This window comes from Phocoena sinus, chromosome 9 (genome assembly GCF_008692025.1).
Source record: "Phocoena sinus isolate mPhoSin1 chromosome 9, mPhoSin1.pri, whole genome shotgun sequence".
Classification (NCBI taxonomy): Eukaryota; Metazoa; Chordata; class Mammalia; order Artiodactyla; family Phocoenidae; genus Phocoena; species Phocoena sinus.
Window position 1 is genome coordinate 96246336 of NC_045771.1, and position 25224 is coordinate 96271559.

Here is a 25224-nt window from a genome sequence, read left to right on the forward strand (position 1 = left end):
ATGAATAATTTATTTTGCTCAAAAAACCAGTTCTACAGTTAGAAGTTTCCAGAATCTATAAAATAGATACAAATCAATTATTAAAAAAAAAAAAACGACATTCTAAGCCAAATGGATAAAGTCTTACTCTGAATTTTTCATGAACGATACATTGATTTAGTCCTGTCCTCAAGACTGAAGTTTTCAAAGATGAAGGCCTGCTTTTGCTTAAGTAAAGTAGGAAATATTCTGAGAAGCATTTATAGCCACCACAATAGACGCTTTAGAGTCTATTGTCAAATACATTAACTTCATAATTGCTATTAAGAGTTGCTTCGCTGTTTTGATCTTTGAATGGGGAGACTCATCCCAAAATTTCTGAAAGAAGAGAGCAGAGTAGGAAACACAAAAGTGCTGAAATACATTATTGATCAAAATATTCCATTTGATTTTTTTTTCTTTCAATTGAAAAACTTAGGCTCCTAATTTGGAGAAAGGGTATGAAACTTCTCTGTCCTTTCCTAAATGCGTCTGCCTTCCTGTTAATTACACATGGAGAGGCTTTTGCTATTTCATGAATGACTTTGTATCTGAGGCTTTGCAGGTGGGTAGGGGTATCAGGCAAGAAGTTGACTAAATTCTAGCCAGTGACCCCAGTGGGCCACCTTTAACCACAGGTACAGATTATAAGGGCGACTTCATAGCGTAGTGAAGGGGTTGACATCACAGAGAGCCTATGTCTCTTAGATTCGTTTCATCTAACTGAATTCTTCTCAGTGAAAATCTGCTACCTCCATTCACTTAGATGAATTTTCCATTTCTTTCCTTCATACAATATTTAAATGTCTTCTCACAAACCATAAAGACCTTGAATTGACATACTTCTGCATTTTTTTCATATTCTCCCTGTTAGGACCACATTACTTTTATGAATAATAAGATTAAATTGAACTGAGTCCTAGTTATAGCATAGTTATTAAAAAACAGCCTTTGTAACCAAATTTCCATGAGTTGGAATCCCAGCCCTACCATTTCCTGTTTGGGTGACCTTGGGCAACACACTTAAGGCCTCAGGGCCTCAGTTTTCTCATGTGTATAAGCCATTATTTGGGGATTACTGTGAAGCTTAAGTAAGTTAATATAGAAAAAAGTCCTTAAAAATAGCCCCTGGTACATAGGAAACATCTATAAGCAGTAGCCATGATTGTTAATCTTTCATGAGGAACCAGGTTGAAAGGCCATTCTACTGATGGAATGTCTGCACATTTTTTAATCATAAACCATCAGCCATAGATGGGCCTGGTGAGAGGTGTCTTGTATAGGCTTTGTATATTTCTCTAGTGCTAACTCATCTTACTTATGTTGGTAGAAAAGAAGCAAATTGTCGCGTTAAAACTATTCAGGAGAATTGCCCTGCTGTTACAAAAAGCTCTAATGGGCCTTTTGATTTAGCCAAAGTTCAGTTTCTCCAGGTGTAGCTGCTACCAGGGAATTCTGAGGCTTAGGGGAGGGGTAGACCTATGGACTGGCCCACTCTATGTCCATTACATACTCTTCTAGAGAGCTGCAGAGGTGAAAAACTAACCACCACATTTCCTGAACACCCTTGCAAGCAGGGTTCAGCAAATGCTTTGGGTTCCCCCAGTGAGACGCACCCATTCAAAGTTTGGAAGGTGGCAGCCAAGATCTTCAAGTACAGTGGCCCTTACTCTGCAGTGGCTGAAGCAGAGATCCCAGCACCTTGTCCCTGACTTTGTCGATGTCGAGGTTCGACAATCGAAAACGTTGCTTTCTTCCTTGCTCCACTCAAAAGTTTTTTCTGTTTGCTCCCCAAGCCATGCACAGTCTGGAGCAGTGGTTCTCCACCAGGGTGATTCCCCAACCCCCAGGGGACATTTTTGATTGTCCAGAACAGTGTCCGGCTGGGGGAGAGGGGGGGAGCTGGAATATTACTGCCATCTAGTGAGTAGATGCTCTTAAACATCCTACAAGATGGTCCTCCAGAACAAAGAATAATCCGGTCCAAAATGTTGAGAAACCCCAGAAATCCACACACGGTGCTCAGCATCTTCTCATTAAGTGGCTCCTCAGTTCTGTGAGTTGTTTGTATTTAGCCTACAAGGTGAAGCGATAGCAAGTATGACAGCGGGATTTGGTGACGACCATGAGAGTACTGCAAGGGGCAGAGAAACTTCTGGGGTGTCTGTGTTCGGTTAGTTTATTGATCAGTTAGTTGGTCAGTGGTGTCTGTTTCATTCGAGTGAGTGATTCTAATTTTTGAACGCTATTATCTGTAGGGGAAAAAAAGTGGTCCTAATTTGTTCCAAGAGAGGAACAAGGGAGGAAATTTCGATTCTGTTGAAAGGTTCCCTAGACCCTCACCACTCAAAGTGTGGTACAGAAACCAACACCATTGGTACCACCTGGGAGTTTGTCAGAGATGAAGATGCCCCGTTCCCTCCCCAGAGTGCATTTTAACAAGATGCCCAGGGGACTGGTATGCACATTGAAACGCACCGCATAGGCAACACCAGCAGGTGTGTATGGACTGGAGAAACAACTTTTCATTGGCAGGTCCCTAGATATAAAATTGCATCATTTCATTCTTTAGCTCCCTGGCCAGTAAAAGGCAAAATTTCAAAATCAGACATAAATCAGTGTAACTTCAGACCCGATCTGTTTTCATATCTGATTGCTGCCTAAACACCAGTGGCCCAGAGCACATAAATTATTTCTTTCTCCCTCTATTAAGTAGTTAATGATTTGCAAATAAGCTCCCAAGAAGATGCCACTTAAAGAGACCCTATGGTCTTTTTGTGATGTAAGTCATTACACCCATTATTGTTTCAACTTTGCAAGATAAATGTTTAGATACCAATGTTAGGTGTACTGTTCAGTAAAGTAAAAGGCTGTCCTATAAAAGAAAGGTTCTATCTCCTCCTCAGCAGAAATATTCCCAGCACCATCACCCACCCACACACACCTCCTCAACACCACTCCTTGCCTACCTGCCCAGCGGGATTTTGTGGGTGGTCCTTGGCATCCCTCATAGCACTTTGTACCTTCTGATCACACAGGCTGTGCTTCCACAGGTCACTAAGTTACTCCTGCAGGGATTCAGCAGGAATGTCTACGAAGGGGGTAAGACCACGCTAGAGGAAAATGGGTGATTTGCAAACTCTTTCCCAGAGACCAGGGGTTTCATGGAGCAGTGTCACGAGTTGAAGGAAAGTTGAGTGGCAGGGCTTACGGGACTCTCCACTCCCACTCCAATCAGAGCACTTGTATTTGTAGCTGTTCTAAGAGACTGGAGTGTGTAAATCTCATTTGAAAAGTGCATACTACTGTGATTTAAAAAATTTGAAGGACACTGGGCCAGATGATTGCTAAGATCTAGTCAAGATCCATCATTCTATAACCTAAAGAAGAACAACTAGTTACAAAACATGAAAAACCGCTTATCCTCAACGATAACCAAATGCAATTCCATTTTTCCCAAGAGTTTAAAGAAAAACACCCACATCTCACCAAAGTGTGGTGAGACAGATATTCATGCATAAGAGTGACGGGGTTATAACATGATATAAAATTTTTATGAGTAACTGGACAATATGTGTCACCATCCATAAAAATATTCATATCCTTTAATAGAGAAATTCCAAATCTTTAACTTTTTCATGGAGAAATAATTCAAAATTCATTTAAAAATTATATGCACTAACATATTTATTATGGTGCTATTATTTCCAGAAAAACAGGAAATAATCTAAGTTTCCAAAATAGTGCAATTATTTAAATATGACCATAATAACTATGTACCAACATAATGTTTATGATACCATGTTAGATTAAGAAAAACACAGTACTGAAAATGTGTAAACTTTCTAAAATTTCATTATGTATAGGAAGAAAGCAAAGTGCTCACAGTAGTTATATAGGTGATGAGAGGATCGTTTATCTTTTTTCTTGTCATTATTTTCTAAATTTTGTACAATTCAGATATGTTATTTTAAAATGAAAACAAGTCTTTTGGAAGGAATCTTAACAGATCTCGGTGACCACCATTAAAGAAGTATCTTTAAGCTTTCATGTAACACCACTGCCACTTAACATTAAAAAAAAATAGTCCTTGCTCTCAGTCAACTAAACGAAGAATGCAGTGTGGTGAGGTAAGTGTGAACAGATATGTGTACATAGCACTGTAGGTAGGGGTCCCACAGTTGAGCCTCAGAATGTATTACCTGCATTTTGACGATGTGATACACAGAATACTTCTACCTGCATTCATTTCTTCCTTTGGGATCTTTGATTTTCTTTTTTTTTTTTTTCAAAAGGCGTAAGAGTGCTGGTCACAGGCTTGATTTCATGTACAAATATTTACATAGGCAATGGTCCCAGTCCTACTTCTGGGGATTTTTATGAGTGTGAGAAACAGGGTCAAAGAATAGAACTTTGGATAGTAAGGAATCACTGCACTGGGCCAAACTAGAAAGGTGAAACAGGGGTGGAAGAAGGTACCTTCCCACAGGGGAATAAACATGACAAAACAGGGACAAAGACGGCACCATGTTGGAAACTCTTGGAAATCTACTGGTCTCAGGTGCCCTTCCATCTGGACGTGGCCTTTTTAGGTTCATGCTTATGAAATGGACTCCTGCCTGATTTCATAAATTGAAGGTTTATTATATGCTAACCACTAATGTATTGGGAGATGAGAAGTGGGAAGGTGTTTACCTTAACAAATTTATCCAAAAGCAGAAATGTTTTAGGGCTTCCCTGGTGGCGCAGTGGTTAACAGTCTGCCTGCAGATGCAGGGGACACGGGTTCGTGCCCCGGTCCGGGAAGATCCCACATGCCGCGGAGCGGCTGGGCCCGTGAGCCATGGCCGCTGAGCCTGCGCGTCCGGAGCCTGTGCTCCGCAACGGGAGAGGCCGCAGCGGTGAGAGGCCCGCGTACCGCAAAAAAAAACCCAGAAATGTTTTAGACCTTAATCTAATGGATAAAACCAGACCAGCGAACAGCTCACATGTTCCCTTATTTGGACTTCTTCCTCATTATTTGTTTGTTTTCACAGCAGCGTGATGCTTGATTTAATTAGAAGTAGGGTATCTAATTACTATCTAGGATTAAAATGATCATCCCCAATTTACTATTTTAGGGTGTGAGGTAATGGTCTATATTAATGTGTATCTGGTTCTATGCTAGGCTCTTTACGGGTTATCCGTAAGCTAGAAAAGATCATCCATTTTAATCCCCATAAAAAAATGTATTAGATAGATGTTATTCATTCCATTTTACAGATTAAGAGACAGAGGCTCAAAGAGTTTAAATAACTAGGCCATGGCTCAGAGCTAATAAGTGGCTGGCCATGACCTGGATTTAGGTTGTCAGTGAGCTTGATGCCCTTGCTTCTTTCCACAATGTCAGGCCACCATCTGTAGCTGAGTTGGTCTCCTCTTAAGTTCCATGAGGAAACAAGTGCATCCAATGCCCAGACTGAGCAGAAGTCACCAGTCCCTTGCTGACTGCACTGTCCCAGCAGTACTGGCTGGCTACACGGAGAAAAAGATGCAAGGATAGAACACGGCACACTGCTGCTGGATCTTACCAGCACATCTACAAGTGGGTTGATAATGCCCGGTCCTCTTCTCCTCATGACTCAGGAGATGAAAAGCATAAAATGTCTGGCACACCCAGCTTATGGCCTTAAATATCATTTCTCACCAAAGGAACCAGGAGTCCAAGATGAGCCTGGGACATCTTGCCTTACCAAATAGCAACACAGCTCTTGGTGACCACCAAGATCACGACAGAAGTCAACCTGCATAAGCCCCCACCTGGCAAAGATAATGCAATAACTGTTTCAATGGGTTGAAACAGATCAAATATGTTTAAAATCCATAATTCATAGCGATGCAACAACATAAACTTTATTGGTCACCTTTCGTGGATGCTATGGAATGAACACATTGTTGAGAAAAGTGGTAAATAGAGAGAAATCCTCCACCATTTACCCATCTTTTCTGTATGATCTGAACCTAAGTGAGCCATGTAGCTGATGAGGGGCATAGTCTCTTTGTGGAAGTATTCCAGCTAATAAACAGAAAAAGAATTGGAGTATCACTATTTAGCAACTGCTCAGTATTAATGAATCCAGGCTATGGTCAGAGAGATAATTTGCATCGAACCAAGCCTATAACTCTAAACTCCCAATAGGAAGTGTAGGGGATAGGAAAACGTGTGAAACAATACAAGAACAAAAGTCAAGAACAAAATCAAAACTGTGGGAAGTTCTCCAGGACGAAAGACCCAGTTTATTCAACAACAACAGAAAGGACATATAGATTCCTAAGAGACATAAGAGAAATACCACAACATATGGACTCTATCTTGATTGCGATTAAAACAAACTATTAAAAAATTTACAAGACAATCAGGAAACTGTGAGCACTGACTAGACATTTGATATCCAGGAACATTAAGGGATTAATGTTTATTACTTGGGTGGAATAATAGTATTATGACTCTCTTACAGAGGTACATAATGAAATATTCAGATGAAATGAGAAGGTTTGGTCTGGATTTGGGTGCAAAATACCATTGAAGAAAGTTTAGTTGAATAAGATTGTCCAGGTGTTGATAATTACACCTGCACAGGATACACATGAATAAGGAATGATCCATCAGGTTCACTGTACTGTTTTCTCTGTATATGTTTGAAGTTTTCAATAATAAGAAAGTTTTCAAAGAGCTCAAGAACCCTTATAAAATAGCGCCTTTTCCCCCTTCCAAACTTGGCGACAAATTCTATTTACTGATCCTGTAAAAACAGAACATATGCAGTCTGGGACGTACTTGCACATTTTCTTGCGCTTCAAAGATGACCTGTTCCACACAGGCCATTTCCACAAAGCAACCATTGCAATATCTGCATTGTCTTCCTACGTAACTTTAAATTCACATTGATTTCTAGTGACACAGCCCGCCTCAAATGACCATTTGGTGTACTTGTTAGAAGAGGGGTCATCCATTTGGTTAAAATGTGGTTCTGGTCCTGGAGCCGCCCAATTAATATTAGAGGGGCGACTAGACTAAGCAGGAAAGGACTAAAGCGCCCCCGTGTGGCCAGTACAGGTTAAAGCAAGCCGTCCCTTGCTTAACACATAAAAGCGGCTGGGTGCCTCCTTATCCCTTTCTGTCCTAAGACGGCAGATCTTGTAAGAGAGCACACTTTGCCAGGTCTGATACACTGTTTTTTTTTTTTTTTAAGATTTATTTATTTTTGGATGCATCGTGTCTTAGTTGTGGCGCGCGGGCTTCTCTCTAGTTGAGGTGCAGGAGCTCAACAGTTGTGGCGTGCGGGCTTAGTTGCCCTGTGGCCTGTTGGTTCTTAGTTCCCTGACCCGAGATCAAACCCGCCTCCCCTGCATTGTAAGACGAATTCTTTACCACTGGACCACCAGGGAAGTCCCAGGTCTGATACACTCTTAAATGTTAACCAAGATCTCCCATCGTAATTGTAGTCAAAAATAAATTACTTCTCTTTGGAAGAGAACAACAATCTCAAATCATAATATTTCTAAAAGGTTTGGATTATTTTGCCTGTTTATGGTCTTATGCATTAGCTCCTGCAAATGTCTTAGGTGATTTCTACCTCTTTGGCATATAAAAAGGTGTAGACACTTTGTTCTGCTTTATAGTAAATTATTAATGGGTCCAAATAGAGAAGAATCCTAAAAAATAATAGTGTAAAGGATCTGACTTTCTCCGAGAGGGCACTCCATCCACATAAATGAATGGGGCAGCCTCAAGGCAGCAGAAGGAGCACGGGCCTGGGGATTAGAAAGGGAAAGAGGGATTGACCGCTCTGGACTCAGTCCCCATAGCAGCTCCAGGGGGCCGATGTTTCTGTCTTTGTGGTACAGAGGGGATGTGACTCGCCCAGGAACACAAGGCAGAGCAGACATACAAGCCCAGCTTGCCTCACCCAGCCACGTCCCTTCTGTATCTGCTGCCAGGGAAGCTCTCTCTGACTGTGAGGCCCTGGGCAGGTTATGCCCACCCTCGGCCTCCATTCTTTTTTGCAAAATCAGGGCATCGAGCTAGATGATCATTCCATTCCAAGGCCAAACCTTTATCATTTCTCTAATGATTGAAACTGAAATGTACTCAGAGCCTAAGTTTAGGAAAAGCTTGTTCGGTGGCCACTTTCCTAGTTTTGCGACAAATGCCAGGGCAAAATTCAGACTGAACACACGCCAAATGGGGTGAATACTGGTGCCCTTCCATCCTTGTTCTTTGGGTTCCGCCTCCAGCAAAGATCCTGTTAGGTCGTTTTAGCCAGAATCCCCTTCATCCCCGATGTTTCCTCTTAGTAATTTTCCATCCACTGGCCCCCACTCTGCTCCTTCACTATAAATCCCCGCTTGCTCTCACTGTGTATGGAATCAAGCCCGCTTCTATCCTGAGGTCACTTTTCCCCTTTTGCAATAGTCCTGAATAAAATCTGCTTTTACACTTTAACTACTGCCCAGCTCTGACACAAGCCTCTCCCCTCAGATTGCTCTGTGCCAAGGGGAGCCTTCTGCCCAAAGTGATGCCCCTCTTTGGGAAAAGATCACACCAGTGACCCAAAGAGGGGCACAGAGACTGAGCCCTGGTGCCTCATGTTGGGCAATTTTGAAGGGCTGCCACTGCACCAGGCTCCCCAGCCTCAGCTGTGCATCGAATTTTAACTAGTCCCTCTGCAAAACCCTACTCCATTCACTCCGTGCAGTACTGACGTCAAGGGCACCCCCCAAGAGACCTCCACGGGCCCACAAACCTCCATCTCAGAGGGAGCTCATCAAAGGCAGCACTGAGGGAATGAAAGCCAGGCTGCGGGGTTCCAGGAGCCTGGTGTCTTAGTGGTATGTGTGAGATCTGTATCTCCCTGGCAGGGGTCTGCATCTCTGAAGTGGGAGTAGTACCCAGGGGTAGGTTTCTTGTAAGAATTATTGATAAACAGGACTCTGTCATAAGGGGTTTAGCTTGGTGCCTAGCACAGGGAAAGTGGCTCAGTAATTTTTGTTCTTATACTAGTGGCATTAGGTATTGATGATGATGGTGAATGAAAGTGAATGGCGTAATGTTCCACCCCAGCAGATTCACTATCTCTATTCTATCCAAGCTTGACCTAACCCAATGGTTCTCAAGCTGTAGCAGAATCACTGGGGAGGTAACAGGTGTGGGGAGGAGGTGCTTGTGACCAATGCAGATATTGGAGCCTAAATGTCTCTTTCAGTGAGTCTAGACAGCCAGGGTGAGAAAACTGCCTCAAGAACACACCCTCCTTTGGGTGAGACCACCCGACCCCACCTACAGACTCAGCTGGCCCGAGGACCTAACCTTAATCTGGAGGGGTCAAACTGGTATTTCCATACTACCAGCCAACAGACAACCTTGGGCTCCATTCTAGAAACTGGGCTTCCACATGATTCTAGATACAGTGAAGAGAAAATGCATCTGTTGGCAGCGTAGGTAGGGAATGTAACGGAGTGCAGTCACTCTGGACTTTAATACGCTCATCCTTCGGGATCCAGAAATCCCCCTTCCGGGATGTACCCCAAGATACTCTCATGAGTCGGTTCTTAGGCACATCAGGATTTTTATCCCAGAGTTATTTGTATTCATGGGGAGTTGGAAGCTACCTAGAGCTCCATCACAGGAGAAGAGATAAGGAAATAGGACAGATGCGCTTAGAAGCAATAAGCTAAACATGACTAGAGCAACACGGATAGTTGTTTAATGGAGAACTGCATGAAAACAGCAGGAAGGAAAACGAGCTTTCACCTGTTTTAGTCGTATTTCCTAGAAATTCGTACACACACCGGACAGCACAGAAGCAAACCTGAACTCAGCTCGGGCTGCTCCCTTCCCTTCGAGTAGGTACCTTCTCCAAGGACCCTCTGTGATAGCGCTCCTTGCCACCCATCCATGCCCAGGGTTGGCGATTAGGCCTGCCCAGCTCCCGCTCTGAGAGTTAACGAGTAAAAACAATACAGATCTGTTCAAACATGCCTCTTTTTTTTTTTTTTCAGTACGCAGGCCTCTCACTGTTGTGGCCTCTCCCGTTGTGGAGCACAGGCTCCGGACTCACAGGCTCAGCGGCCGTGGCTCACGGGCCCAGCCGCTCCGCGGCATGTGGGATCTTCCCAGACCGGGGCACGAACCCGCGTCCCCTGCATCGGCAGGCGGACTCCCAACCACTGCGCCACCAGGGAAGCCCAACCCCAATATTAAATAAACATTTTTTAAAAAGACTAATGCGAGAGGTTCCCCGTCATTGTTGTCTTGTGAGTTCTGCTTGTGGCAATTTTGCCCATGCTCTGGCCCTTGCCACAGACCAGACAATCTACAGATTAACAGTGTTGAGACCCAATGATGGGCCATGGCAACAGGATGCCTGGGGCCAGGATGTCTCCTATACTGCATCAGGAACCACCCACCTTTGCTGGATTCAGGGCCGTCCCCCAGACATTTCCCAAGGTCCTACTGTTTTAGAACTTGACTTACTCATTTCACTTTTCTAGCCAAGATCAAAATCTGCTTGCCTCTGAACTGAGACTCAGTAAGAATGCCAGGCCATTTTTTTCTTTCTAGCAACATTTAACCAACCAAATCATTTAGAAAGATTTACTTGGGATAATTTCTTCACATTTTCTAGCCTTTTTTTGGAACAACATTCGTCACATTGTGGGCACTTAATAAAGAGTTATTGGCTGTCTATGCCCAATTTCGATTATTTTCCCATTTTCTATGTCTGTCTCCATTCAACTTTGCCAATGAACCTCTTCCCCAAAAGCGCTGTGATTTCACTGCTCAGCCCTATCATCACACGTTCCCTGCCTTCCTTCCACCCTCGAGATAATCTGGAAATAATATACTGTTTTGTTTAACTTTGTTTCCCTTGCTATCCCGGTATGACTTTTTCTGATGCTTGGTGATACACGTAAGAGTTGACCATCTACGTCCTCTATCGATGTTGGATCTGGATAAATTTCATTACTTGGTGTCATTTGGCCCAACGTAACAATAAGCACCTATGAATAAGAAGGTTAAACCTGAAGAAGATAACAAGTACCAGAATCTCTTAGAAGAAAACGACGTGCCTCTTGGAGGTGTAAAAACCATTGAGGAGGAACCAATGTTAAAATTTCCTAAGTTCATACGTACATATGTACGGTATGAGTCACCCTCTTCTAAATTTGCAAAAGTTCCAATGTACACTCAACTTCTTAAATAAGAATTATCTCGATGCCCTGTACCTTGTAGACTTAGCTTTTTCAGTTTCTTTCCTTCCACCTCCTAGAGCTGGATATACCTACTGATTTATCTACTGACTGACGTGACCAGGATTTTAAATCAAGGTGATGCTGTTCAATTGTCCATAAGACACACATGCGCCTTGTAGATCAGTGGCTGTTTGCATGTGTACGGCTGTGAAATAACCCCCCTTCTCTCTTTAAAGCCGAAGAGGGTCTCCTGCCTGGCCCACACCCTGCTAACCTACCTACAGACTCAAGCCCACCCTCACCTGTCGCCATCCTTACACTTCTTTGGTTCTGACCCCCAGATCCCGGGCCAGGAGCAACTAGTCTTCTGAAAGCATATCTGGTGGAAAGAGGGGATAGGAAGAAAGAGAGGAGACGATGCAAGGAGAGAGGGAAGGGAAGCCCCTCACCATTCCCCTTCTCTGACCCCCACTTCAGTGCTGTCCTCAGTAGCAGCCAGAGGAAGAGAGGGGAGGCAGGAAGGCAAATAGGAAAGAGAGCTGCACCCACAGAGGAACTCCTTTGAGCCCCATTCTCTGCAGCCTCATCTGCCTGCCCCTCGCTTACACCTCTGGAGCCCAGCCAGGCCCAACCCCGGGACCCCCCAACCAGTGTTCCGGCATGAAAGTGCCCGACGCCCCTCTGCCAGGGAAGATGTCCTCCGGCCCTCAATGCAAACCTCCCAGCACAATCTGCAAATGACCTTTTGGAACAAAGTGCTTTGTATTGTAAACAGGTGCTATTAATATTCCTCCTTAACTTCCGGTATGCATATTTTTATACTTTCATTCATCTATTAGGTAGAGCTATTTGAGTCCATCAGTGTTCTTATTTACATTTGAAGACAGGCTCCATCATTTTAACCATATTCCTGCTTTTAAAAACCAACTGTCTTTTCTATCTACATTTTTATAATAACATTTGGATAATTTTATTGTTAATGTTCTTATTATTACAAATGGTCAAATTACCATATATATATGTATATATAAAACACAGTGATCTTCATATATATGAAATTTACATATAAGAGGTTATGTATATTACATATATTTTATATATATATAATATATATTATATTATACATGTAACGTACAAAAAATGACACAGAAAGACTGGAAGAAGGTACTAAAGTGTTAACTATAGGAGTAGAATTATGGAGTACTTTGAAGTCCTTTCTACTTTCTGTGGTTTCCAAAGTTCTTGTTAATACACGTTACTTTTATACTTGGAAAAATAAAAATAAACATAATAAATATTTTAATATATGAATGTCTGTTAACGATGAAATCCTGGTTGACACAAATAAAACCAGGGCACTTTTAGAAACAAAATTTTCCAAATTTGGATTTTCAGAAACAGAGTTATCTATTACTTTTACAATGCTTTTAAATATGACAGGAATTTAGAAACTGTCAGAGTAGTAGAAACCTATAATTAAAAGACAGAAGAAAAGTTATCTTTCCAGGGATTATCTGTAGTAGGAAAAAAATCTAGCTAATTCTTAGAAAAACAAACCCTTGTCTAGATAGATCTCTCAAGTAATAGGAAGTGTCGGTTGGTGAAGTCTTAACATCTTGGTGAATTTCCTGATTTAAAGATACATGTACATTTTCATCATTTCTGAAGCGTATATATGTTTCTAACTCAAAATCACGAGGGTTCCCATCCTGCCTGGTTATACCTGTTTGCAGCAGAGCTGTGTTTGCAGCAGATGGTGAGAATGGGAGTGAGCAGAAGAGAATTAGGAGAGCTGGTCCCTAGTCTAGCCACGGGACCAAGGACCCTGTCGCTGTGGGTTTGTCACTTACCCGCCCAGAGCCCCAGCTTCCTCACCTGAAAACTGAGTCCACCGTACTAAACATCTTGGTGTGTTGCTGTGAATCCCACACCTGTTCCAGGGAACCATCTGAACTGGTGACCGTGGTGTGTGGCCATAACTTCTCTTTCCCTCTCCCTGAGGAGTACACTGTTCTACGGGAGAGTGCAGAGGCGCTGGGAGCAGACAGTACCCTCAACAAGCTTTGGGAAAACGCTTCAAAGCACAGAAGAGCCAGAGGGCAACCATATCATGTGATACGAGGGGCTTTGATAGATGCAAAAGGAGAGACTAGAGAGAGGGAAATGTCCTTGGAGGAGACATTTATTGGTCTCCTTTCCCCAAGTCATGGGCAGTTGAAGGAATAAAGTGACAGCATTACACAAAGGAGTCCCCATTAAGACCAGTGATGCACTACGGCTGGTCATGGTGTTTGGGGAAGCTAAGACAGAGAGGTGGCTGGTGAAGCCCCCTGGTGAAGATCTTAAAGAGGCCTGCTCAGGTATAAACTATTATATAGAGAGGATAAACAACAAGGTCCTACTGTATAGCACAGAGAACTATATTTAATATCCCGTGATAAACCATAATGGAAAAGAATATGAAAAAGAATGTATACTGTACAGCAGAAATTAACACAACATTGTAAATCAACTATACTTCAATAAAATAAATTTAAAAAAAAATAAATTAAATAATTTTTTTTAAAAAGAGGCCCACCCAGAACATCGGCCCAGCTCCTGTTTCCTCTCAGTGATGCAGAGGGACCGTGGGACATGATGAGAGTCTCCGGTTCATGGGCGGGTGAAGATCCATAGCTGCTGTTGGGTCCTCAGACGCCCTACTAAAATATTGTGATAGGAAAGCTGCTGGTAGAGAGATCCGGGATGTAGGTGGTATGTATTTTCCCAGGTGCAGGATGGGATTAGAGCGAAGAGAAATGTGAAACCTTTCAATAGAGCACACTGGGCTGGTCATGGCAGGGACATCTCCAACCAAAGGGTTAAAAGGTTGCTATTATGTCTACAGAGCAAGGCAAATCCCCTAACAACTGAGATCCTGTAGAGGGATCAGATGTACATTAGGACCTGGGGATGTCAACAATCATCTTTCAAAGGAAAAATAAAGTGCTCATAAACCAAATTCCCTCACTCACATTTCCTGAATATCTAATCCAGAGGGCTAATTGGTGAGCCTTTTCACAGCGCCTGTCTCCATGCCCTTTTGACTTTCCTTTTGTTTGTTTAAAGATGTCTTGAATAATCTTCCTAAGGTTTTCTCTGACAGAATCAACAGGATCAAGTAACAATCTCACAGGCTAAGGGACAGAACGATTTGGTTGAACAGATAACAAAAGCTTCATCAAGGAAACCAAAAATTACTTCGGTGGAATAATGGTTCTAAATTCATTCTAAATGAATTCTTATGGATTTCTTTTCATGTATGTGACAAAGCAGACAGTCTGGGGTTTTTGCTTCCTGTCTAGTAAAGTGAAAAATAATTAATGATCACACAAAAGTTTATTTATTAATATTACAAATTTTATGGAAAATAGATTGCTACTTTGAGACTGGACCACAATTATTTCTTCAGTGGTATTCTAAAATTTCAAGGAACGAGAACTCATAAAGCTTTCAGAAATGGGCACCCACTGGTTCTAAGGGTGGTAGTGGGGTTTGTCTTTAGAAAGGCTCTTGTTTTATCCTCGTTAGGCCTCGTTCTTGTAGAATAAAAGGCAGATACACAGTGTCTTCACTTGGCATGAAGTTAAAAATCTCTGGAAAGGAAAAGGTACATTCCTACAGAAATAAATAAATAAATAAGGAAAAGGTACATTTCTATAGGAAACAAACCAACATTTTTCTCCTGTGAAGAAACTGGCCCTTTGGTCTAGGACGCCTGAAGACAGGCTTTCGGAGCTGGTAAGATTAATGTTCAATTTATATGGATTTTAATGGGGGAGGGGAAGCAAATTCCTAAGCAATGTCCGTAGAGTTTCACTCTTTTGCGATGATAATGCAGCGTCTGAGATGAAAATATCTACAGGGATGTATAACCAAAGGGTTGACAGAGAATATCCTCGAGGGTGAGACTAAGAAGGTCTTATTTTACATCTTTCTGTAAAATCTTCAATTTCTGCCCACTGGACTGTGCGTCTTAAGGCCCAGTGTGCCTCTGAGCCTGGGCCATTGGGCCACTTGGGTGACAGAGGTGACCGGGTCCAACAAGGACCCAGGAAGGTGAGCCTGCTGTCCTGAGAGCCCGATCGCTGCAGCTGAGAAGATGCTCTGAGCGCTGGGAACAGTCCAGACCCCAGGTGGCCTTGGGAATGTACTAACTAAGGCAGGAGCGACTATGAACTAGATTTTGGAAGCAACAGGCAGTTTAGGGAAGGAGTAGGAATGGAGCGTAGCTCAGAAGACACACGTCATCTATTTCCCACACACCTCTGCCTGCTGGACACATGCTCTCAGACAGGATAAATTTGGGGATGGTTCCCCCATGCCTCACTAAGGAAAGATGGCGGGAAAGGTGGGTGATGAATGACTGCCTGGGCTGTGTCAACTGAAAAGCAAAAGCACAACGTGAGAGTTCTGAGTTAAGTTTTATTGGGGGCAAAATGAGGACCACAGCCCCGGAGACAGCATCTCAGAGAGCTCCGAGAAACTGCTCCAAAGGGGTAGGGGGGAAGGCCAGTGCTATATACGGTCTTAGTGAAGGGGGGCGCGCACACATGCTTTCGCGGAGGCTTGCTGCTGGTCGCGAGGAACAGATTCACCACGAATGATTTTAGTGCTTTTCTAGATACGAGAAGATGCAAGAATTGGGCTCATAAAATCCTCTCCTGCTCTGTAATAACCTATATGGGAAAAGAATCTAAAAAAGAGTGGCTCTATGTACAAGTATAACCGATTCCCCGCTCTGTACAGCAGCAAGTAACACAACACTGTAAATCAACTCTACTCCAATAAAAATTTCTTTAAAAAAGAAAGATTCACACACACACACACACACACCCCCCGCAGAAATTCCTCTCCTGAAAATATCTAACTATCTAAAGGCCTGTTCTGCCGGTTTTTTCCAGAGCACAGGGTGCCTCCTTCCTGAGCTCCACCCTGAGCCCCTTTCAGGGGGTGCTGAAGGTCAGCAGCTGCAGCGGTGTGTGGCTTAGTCCTTTTAGAGGCAGATGGCAACTGACAGTTTGTAGCTGGCAGCTGGCTGAAGTCACAGGCATTACGAATGAAACACAATATTAATTACCAGCTGCTGGAGCAGGAGAGCTCAGGGCAGCAACCCCTCCAGCCTGCACTTGACGTCTATATTATTTCTAGCTCAGCACCTGAATTGAGCTGCTTTCCAATTTGAATTTGAGTTTTCTCTTTCCCAGTCACCGCAAACCCTTTGGAGAAGCTGACGTTTTCAGAGCGAATGAACTCATGTTCGAGTTCTTAAAAACACAGTTGCTTTTATACTCTAGGTGACTTTTGGCAGCCAGACATCTTAGCGTTTATTTTGCTTGTATTCTGCTATGATGATTCTGAAGTTGAAACATGTTTTTCTATACTTTCCGACTTAGGAGTCCATCGATAAGAAAATCTGTTCAGTATGACTTTGTTTCTTCCTTAATGAAACGATTCTTCTTGAATGAAAAGTTTATTCTCTGTGTTGCTGGTTTGCAACTGTCCCATCCCCGGCTAAGCAAAGAACACGTCAGTCATCTAAACCACTGTTTGGAGAGATGTGAGCAAGGAATAGCAAGCATGGTAAAAGAAATTCCTTGAAATTTAAATATGTTGGGTTGACTGTCATGAATTTCTGTTGATTTCTAGTTATAGGAAAGATTATTCCCCCTCTCAGGACACATTCAAATACAAGTGCCGTATTTATGGAAAGACATTGCCTTGATTTAACATAACAAATACCTTACAATGTACAAATTTTGTAAATTCATTATTTTCCAGACCTGGTTATCTGATCACTTGTATCAACATTTAGAGGCCAAGAGCAATTCTTATAAAAGGAAATGGAGGAGGGCTTGCATTAACTGGACCATGTGATGCAAGCATGATTATTTTTTTATTATTGAACTATAGTTGATTTACAATATTGTGTTAGTTTCAAGTGTACAGCAAAGTGATTCAGTTATATATATATTCAGATTCTTTTCCATTACAGGTTATTACAAGATATTGAATATAGTTCCCTGTGCTATACAGTAGGTCCTTGTTCATTATCTATTTATATATAGTAGTGTGTGTCTATTAATCCCATACTCCTAATTTATCCCTCCTCCCTTTCCCCTCTGGTAAACATAAGTTTGTTTTCTATGTCTGTGAGTCTGTTTCTGTTCTGTAAATAGATTCATTTGCATTTTTTTTAGATTCCACATATAAGTGATAATCATATAATATTTGTCTGTCTCTGTCTGACTGACTTAGTATGATAAATCTCTAGGTCCACCCATGGCAATATTTCATTTTTTCATGGCTGAGAAATATTCCATTATGTATATACATCTTCTTTATCCATTCGTCTGTTGATGAACACTTAGGTTGCTTCTGTCTCTTGGCTACTGTGAATAGTGCTGCAGTGACCACTGAGGTGCATGTATCTTTCTGAATTAGAGTTTTCATCTTTTCCAGGTATATGCCCAGGAGTGGGATTGCAGGATCACATGGCAACTTTATTGTTGGTTTTTTAAGGAACCTCCATACTATCCTCCATAGTGGCTGTACCAATTACATTCCTACCAACAGTGCAGGAGGACTCCCCTTTTCTCCACACCCTCTCCAGCACTTATGATTTGTAGACGATAGCCATTCTGACAGGTTTGAGCTGAAGCTGTAGTTCTGATTTGCATTTCTCTAATAATTAGCAATGTTGAGAATCTTTTTATGTCAGGCGTGATTTTTAGTAAAAGCAGACTTTTCCTAAAATAGCGTGTCATTGTCCCTTTTCTCTGACTTAATTTCCTTGATTTAGGAACGGGATAAATGCAACTGAACGAAGAAAATCATCTAATAGAGAGTCATGTTTCACTTGTTGCTGTCATTGTTATTTTTCAGCGTTATCTTAAACTTTGCCATCTGAGAACCTAAGTCCAATGCTTACAGAAGAAAGCACTATTCCATCTAGCCAAGGCTCAACAGATGGCTACACTGTGGTTACGCAGCCAGCTGAAAATGAAGCAACCACGGAGGGACCATCTGCCCTCTCCCCCAGGAGACCAGTCAGTCCAGGAACCAGACGTCAGCAAGTCACCGACCTGGATGACACGATGGCTGCTCAGAGACCAGCGGTGCCACTGAGGAAACACCAACAGACCCACCTGGGAGTTCCATTGCCTCTAAGCACACTGCTCCCTGACTTTAGGTAGGGACTCCTGGTTGACATTCCAGATTTGTTTTGATCACCCTATTTGTGTCGGTTTTTCCCTCTTCATTCATGTACCTTTTATAATCCACCAGTCTGCTTGGCTCCCACCCTACCATCCTTGATAAATATGGAAACAAAACAACCACTCTGCTGTGGTCCAGCCATCACCTCCCTCGGTTCTCAGAAATTCAAAAATCAGTAGGGTTTATTAGCCTCTCCCGTTTGATTTTCTTCCCGCGAATTTTCTTTAGAGCTGTAACCTTGCTCTACTGTCACATTTTTGTCTTTTGAAACAATGTTCTACGTTCTAGAAATCATGCAGGCAGAATATATGTTCCCTCTCTCCAATACACATTGTGCAAAACTGAAAGAGAAAGGGACACAGCAGAGAATGCACGGGCACCCTTTTAGGGGGCAGAAGTAAACTGACTTTCTGGGCCTTACTCACACTATGCCCATTTGTTTTTCTTTTATAGACTAGCATCATGAGAATCTTCAACAGAAGAAATGCCAAGAGGGCTAGAATCTCACCAGATGGTGGCATTAATAATGGAACAAACGAGAACTGATGACAGAGACATCAAGTCTGAAAATGACACAAAGAATATAAATACTGTGAGATGGCTCCCCCCTCCCAAATTCTGCCTCTTGCCAAATAGTTTCATTTCTTCCACATTATCCGTGGTAAAATACGGAACACGGAATCACGCGTCACGTCCAAAAATGCTCTGCTAGTGACACTGTATGGTTCACTCCTTTTTGTCATACACGACTTTAAATAATAAATTGATGGTTATTAAAATCACAGGACATTTAATAGGAGCTTATTTTACTTGCATCACCACTTTGATTCAAGAAAGGATTTAAGGTGAGAAGGAAAAAGGGTAAACAAAGGCCAGAACTTTACCTACAATCAGAACTGAAGTAGATCTCTAGGAATGAATGCCGTGTAGTTCCCCTTGCCCCACCTGGGTGACTCTAATGCGTGTGGCATCTCTCCTCTCCCACCGCCATCTAACCCACGCACTCCCTTGTGGTTGGGCAGAGGTAAAACGCAGAATTTAGTTAGCAGATGGCAAGCTGCACCCGTGTAGACGAACAGTCTTGAATCTGGAGACCAAGATCCAGTTGTACATCTTTGAATTGTTCACCATCAGCATTGTAACTCCCCTGACCCACATACAACTTTCCTGCCCACAAAAGTCCCAACTTCCCCCCGACTCCACGCTCCGCACCCCCAAAGACCCACAGACATACAGGAAAGGTATCCCAAGTCCGTGTACTCTTCAACACAGACACTGAAAATGACCCTCATTAAAATTGTTAGGATCCCCTAACAATACCTACCCTGTTCTAGAAGCTGTGTGGTCAGGCAGTGCCACTCCCAAGGTCCTCTACTTGCCATGTCTGAATTATTGCCAGAATTATGACCAGGAGTTAAGGAAAGGGGAGTAATTATTTTAGGATTCAAACAAAAATCAGAAGGAATTGGAACTCTCAAAATGAAACGTAGTTGAGGTGCAAAGTAATAAAGGGTCAAATGATGCAAAAGAAAGGGTTCCAAAAGTTTGGGTGCGTGTATGCACACACACGTGTGTGTGTAGCATATGTAGTGTATATAATATAAATGTATAAATTATTCCAAAAAGAAATAATCAGCATGAAAATCCAAAGCAATCATATGTAAAATATACAAAAAGTATGACAACTAGCAAGAACTGTTGGTTACTAGGCCTTATTATGTGTCAGATTCTGCTTTAAATGCTGTCCATACAGTGTCTTATTTCATTTTAATCCTCATAACAACCCTGCAAAATAGATACTATTCTTATTTTGTAGATAAGGAAACTAAAGCTTGGTGAGGTTAAGTCACTTGCTCAGGGTTCACGCCAAGAATAGCAAAATGAGGAATCAAATCAGGGCCTGCCTGCCTCCCAGGTGAGGTCTGACCATTACCTTGTGCTGCCTCCCAGTGGCAAGAGCTGGTAATTACCAAACATGAATTCTAGCTGTTCTCCTTCATTTCTCTAAAACTGTTTCTACCTATGAGATGAGATGGGTTGGGCAAAAATGATCTCCAAAGTCCATTTTTTATCCAGCATTCTTCATTGCACCAGATTTGCAAAAATATGTCCACGTATCAAATCGATTCTTAAGTATCCTGACTTCATGACCAAATTGATGCCGATTTATTCAGCCCGGAATTTATAAATTACACATTATGACTAATTTGTGTCACCTTTGCATTCTCGGCACTGGGAACAGTTGTCTTTCACACCAGAGGGCTCAGAAACGACTAGCACATCCTCAGGGACCTATGTAAGACCATTAAGCCACCTCTACACTTGTCTTTTTTGGAAAAAGGAAAGAAAAACTGGGGAAAAAATGGAGCTAATGGAGCTAGAATTGAAGTTAAAGATAATTTATTGAGTTCACTCTCTTTGTTTTATAAGTGATTAAATTAGGCCCAGAGACAACACTTTTGTTATATAGATATTGGTATTACCAGTATTATTATTACTATTGTCATCATTTTCATTTTCTAAGGGTCCTACTGACTGAGAATTCTTCCTTCTTTATTCACTGTGAAATATCCCAGGAGAAGAAGTGTCAGAGGCTCTTGCCTTTTTTTTCTGAGCTGGAGATTTAGGAACCACAGCCCTCTGCCCTCTTTTAGTCCCCACTCCACACACACACACACACACACACACACACACACACAACTCATTCAGGAATTCCACCCTTAATCTTTAGATTATGGACAATTATTTTCCTTAGTGTATACAGTTTTGAGAAAAAATTACTTACAAAAATTTGGGGTGGGGGGACTTCCCTGGTGGCACAGTGGTTAAGTATCCACCTGCCAATGCAGGGGTCACAGGTTCGAGCCCTGGTCTAGGACGATCACACATGCCGCGAGCAACTAAGCCCCTGCACCACAACTACTGAGCCTGCACTCTAGAGCCCATGAGCCACAACTACTGAGCCCGTGTGCCGCAAAAAAAAAAAAAAAAGAATAATACATCTTGACCAAAAGGGGGTTATTCCAGAAATAAAGGACTAGTTTAACATATGAAAGCCAATGTAATTAATGACATTAACAAAATAAATGAGAAAAATCAATAAATGAGACAAATGAGCAAAATTCAAATAAACCTACAAACAGACTATTGATAATTAAGAAATTTATCAAGGGTCCTGGGTCACTATACAAAAATCAGTTGTATTTCTATATGAGAGTGACAAACAAGCAGAAAATAAAATTTAGAATTACCATTTACCATAGCATCAAAACATACATATCTCTAAATAATCTAATGAAAGATGTATAAAATGTCTACACTGTAAACTGCAAAGCATTAATGGGAATTTTTTTAATAGACTTAAGTAAATAGAAGGGTGTACCCTAATCATTGACTGGAAAGTTCAATGTTGTTAAGACATCAGTTCTCCGAAAATTTATTTATAAATTCAGGGCAATTCCAATAAAATCCTAATCGTTTTTCTTTTTTGTTGGGGAGCTGGGTAGAAATGGATAAGCTGATTCTAAGATTTATACGGAAGTGCAAAGGACCTAAAATGCCCAAGGAAATACTGAAGAAGTAGAACAAAGCTAGTGCATTTAATCCACTAGATATAAAACATACTAAAAAAACACAGATATTAAGACAATGCAGTACTGTTACTAGAATACACAAAGAGACCAATATAATAGAAATAAGAGTTCAGAACAGATGCACAAGTCTCCTGCATCTCATTTGTGAGGGAAAAACTCCACTGCAATTCAGTGGGAAAAGGTACGTGGGGCTGGGTCAGTTGGACAGCTATACAGAAAAAACAAACAAACCTTGACCCCCTACCTTATACTAACCTAAATGTAAAAGTTGAGGCAACTTATAAAATAAATATAGGAGAATAATACAGGAGAACATCGTCATAAGAGTAGGCAAATATTTCTTAAGCATGCAACAGAAACTACTAATAAAAAATAAAATATAATTAAATTGGACATCATTAACAGAACATGCATTCATGAAACACCACCACAAGACAGTAAAAAAGAAAACCACAGAATGAGGGTTGACATATGCAATACATGCTTTAACAACAGACTCATATTCAGAATATATAAAGAATTCCTACAAATTAATAAGGAGACACAGACAAGCCAATTAAATGATAGGCAAACACTTGAACTTTACCATAGAAGAATATTAAAGTGGCCAAAATTAAGCACAAAAGTTGCTCAATATCATCAGTAAGAAGAATTACAAATTAAAAGTACAATGAGCTAACACTTTCCATTCAGTAGAATGGCTAAAACAGAAAGACTGAAAATACTGGGTGTTTGATAGTAATGTGGTATAACTAAGACACTTACATTGTTTCTAATAGCGTCAATGTGTATAACACTTTGGAAAAATGCTTGGTGGTACTTTGCAAAACTAAACATGCATATACTCTGCAACCCAGCAATTCCTCTTCTAGGTATATACCTAATAGAAATGAGTGCATATGTCCTATAAAATACACATAAAACAACATTCATAGCAACTTTATGCGTAATAACTAAAGGCTGGAAACAACAAATTTTCATCAATATTACAATGAAAGTAAGTCTTGTGTCCATACAATAGAGCCCTAGAGAAATGAAAGATAACTACTACTACACGCAACAATATTAGTGAATCCTGAGGAAGAAATATTGAGTAACAGAGGCAGAAACAGAAGAATACATAATGTATTACTCCATTTATATAGAATGCAAAACAAATAAGACCTATCCAGGTCAGAATAATGGTTACTTCTAAGGGTAATGTTTCTGATTGCAAAGAATATTTAAATAAGCAATTGGAGATATTAAATAACATCTCAGAAAACAGATAAACAGTAAGATGAAAATAAGAACTGACCAAATTCGGTTAAGAATTTGAGATAAAAGACAAAACATCTCAGAAATAAAGATTAAATTACTAGGTGCCTAAGGGAGAATAGGATGACCAAAAAAATGTCATAAGGGACATCACAAATAGAAATCACAAGTAGGAATGAGAAAAGCCAAGAAAACGGAAGCAGAGATAAAAGAATGCAAATCAAATCTAACACAAATATAAGTCGAATACCTGAAGAAGAAAAATGAAATACAAGAACTAGAATACGTAAAACTATAATTTAAGAAAGCTTTCCTGAAAAATAGAAGTACCGAATCTACATATTAAAAAGGTATAGCACATATATGAAAACAGACTCCAAGTCATAACCAAAGAAATTATTATAATTTATAGAAAAAATCTTCTGAACCTCCAGGGAAAATGACCAAATCACTTACCAAAGGAAGAAAATCAAGTTGGCATCAGGTTTCTTGACAGTAACATTTACCGCAGGAATATAATGGAGAAACATCTACAATAAAACAAGAAAAGAAAGTGTGAAATGAGGCTTTTATATCCAAGCAACCTTCCTTCACATATCAAAGCTACAGAAAAAAAGTTTTGAACATGCAAAAAAGTTTTGAACATGCAAAAACTCAGGGGATATGACCCATGAGCTAGCTCCTTTTGAGGAAGCTCATACTTGGAAAAACTGGTAAAAGGAAATTAGTAGTGAGCATTAAATATATTTAACTGAAGATCTAAGACTAAAACAAAGGTGAGAATAAGGGTGAAAGAACAGTATGTACACATTAAACCATCTGACAAAGTAAAAACGGCACAACTTAAAAAGGAGAAAAAAAGAAAGGAAAAAGTATGATTAGTTCCTTGATTTACTTATAAGTAAGTGTTGGGAAACAGATTATATCATTTCAAGCTAAAAAAATAAAATAACAAGAGCCAAATAGCAGAAGGAGGGAGAGAGGGGAGAAAGGATGGAAAGGAGGGGAGGGGAAGGGGAGGAGAACTGAGGGGAGAGGACAGGGGAGACAAGGAAGAAGAGGAGGAAGGAATGAAGGAAGGAAAAAAACATGAAATGAATAAAAATGGGTTTCTATTGGGGTGGAGGGAAATGATGTGAGAGAAAGAGATAGAAACAATATTTTTCTGATGACACATTTATATAGTTTTCACTTTCGAACCACATAAGTTTACATATTTTAAAGAATAAAATTAATTTTTAAAACTCTAAAATCAATAGTAAACTGATACTAGTGAACCTAACTAGATATGTAATTAGTAACATAACACTGTAAGGAAAAAAATAGTTACATGACTTTACAACAGTACTTTAACCATATCTCTTTAATAGGCTATAAGGACAAGAACTACAAAGAAATAATCACATTTATTTAGTGACTTTATTATAATCAGTAATAATAGAATTTTGAAATTTTTAATGTATATTGTAGCATAAGTCAAATAAGCAATCTTATTAGGAAGAAAAGATCTTCAGAGCAGGAGAAAAGAGTTTGAAATTAATATTAAGTAAAATCTTATAATGTTGATTTAATTTGATGACATCAATATAATTACTTTGAAATATGTAAACATTTTCATCTTTATGCTTTGAAAGTGCCCAGGATAAATGATGCCCTGGCCATCAGAATATTGTTTTGAAATGCCATTGGTTATTAAAGGTTCCTTGAAGAAATAGCTGATTCCAGGTCTCTGGTAAAATAGTACAGGTAATTTTGAGACATCTCGTTCTGCCAGAAAGCAAGAAAATGAAGATAATGTAATTACATCAAAAAGACACAGGGAAGTCAAAAGGGTTCCTACTGGCCAAAGTTTGAACAACTTAAG

The 25224-nt window shown here is 40.8% G+C and overlaps 1 protein-coding gene across 2 annotated transcripts in view; it reads right to left on the reverse strand.

The window, feature by feature from the left end:
• The window catches only part of C9H7orf25 (chromosome 9 C7orf25 homolog), a 199680-nt gene that overhangs the window by 161210 nt on the left and 13246 nt on the right, over nt 1–25224 (reverse strand). For both annotated transcript variants that reach the window (XR_004351409.1, XR_004351408.1), the window contains exon 2: nt 23817–23890. The gene's annotated coding sequence lies outside the window, so the exon portion shown is untranslated. The remainder of the gene's footprint in view (nt 1–23816; nt 23891–25224) is intronic.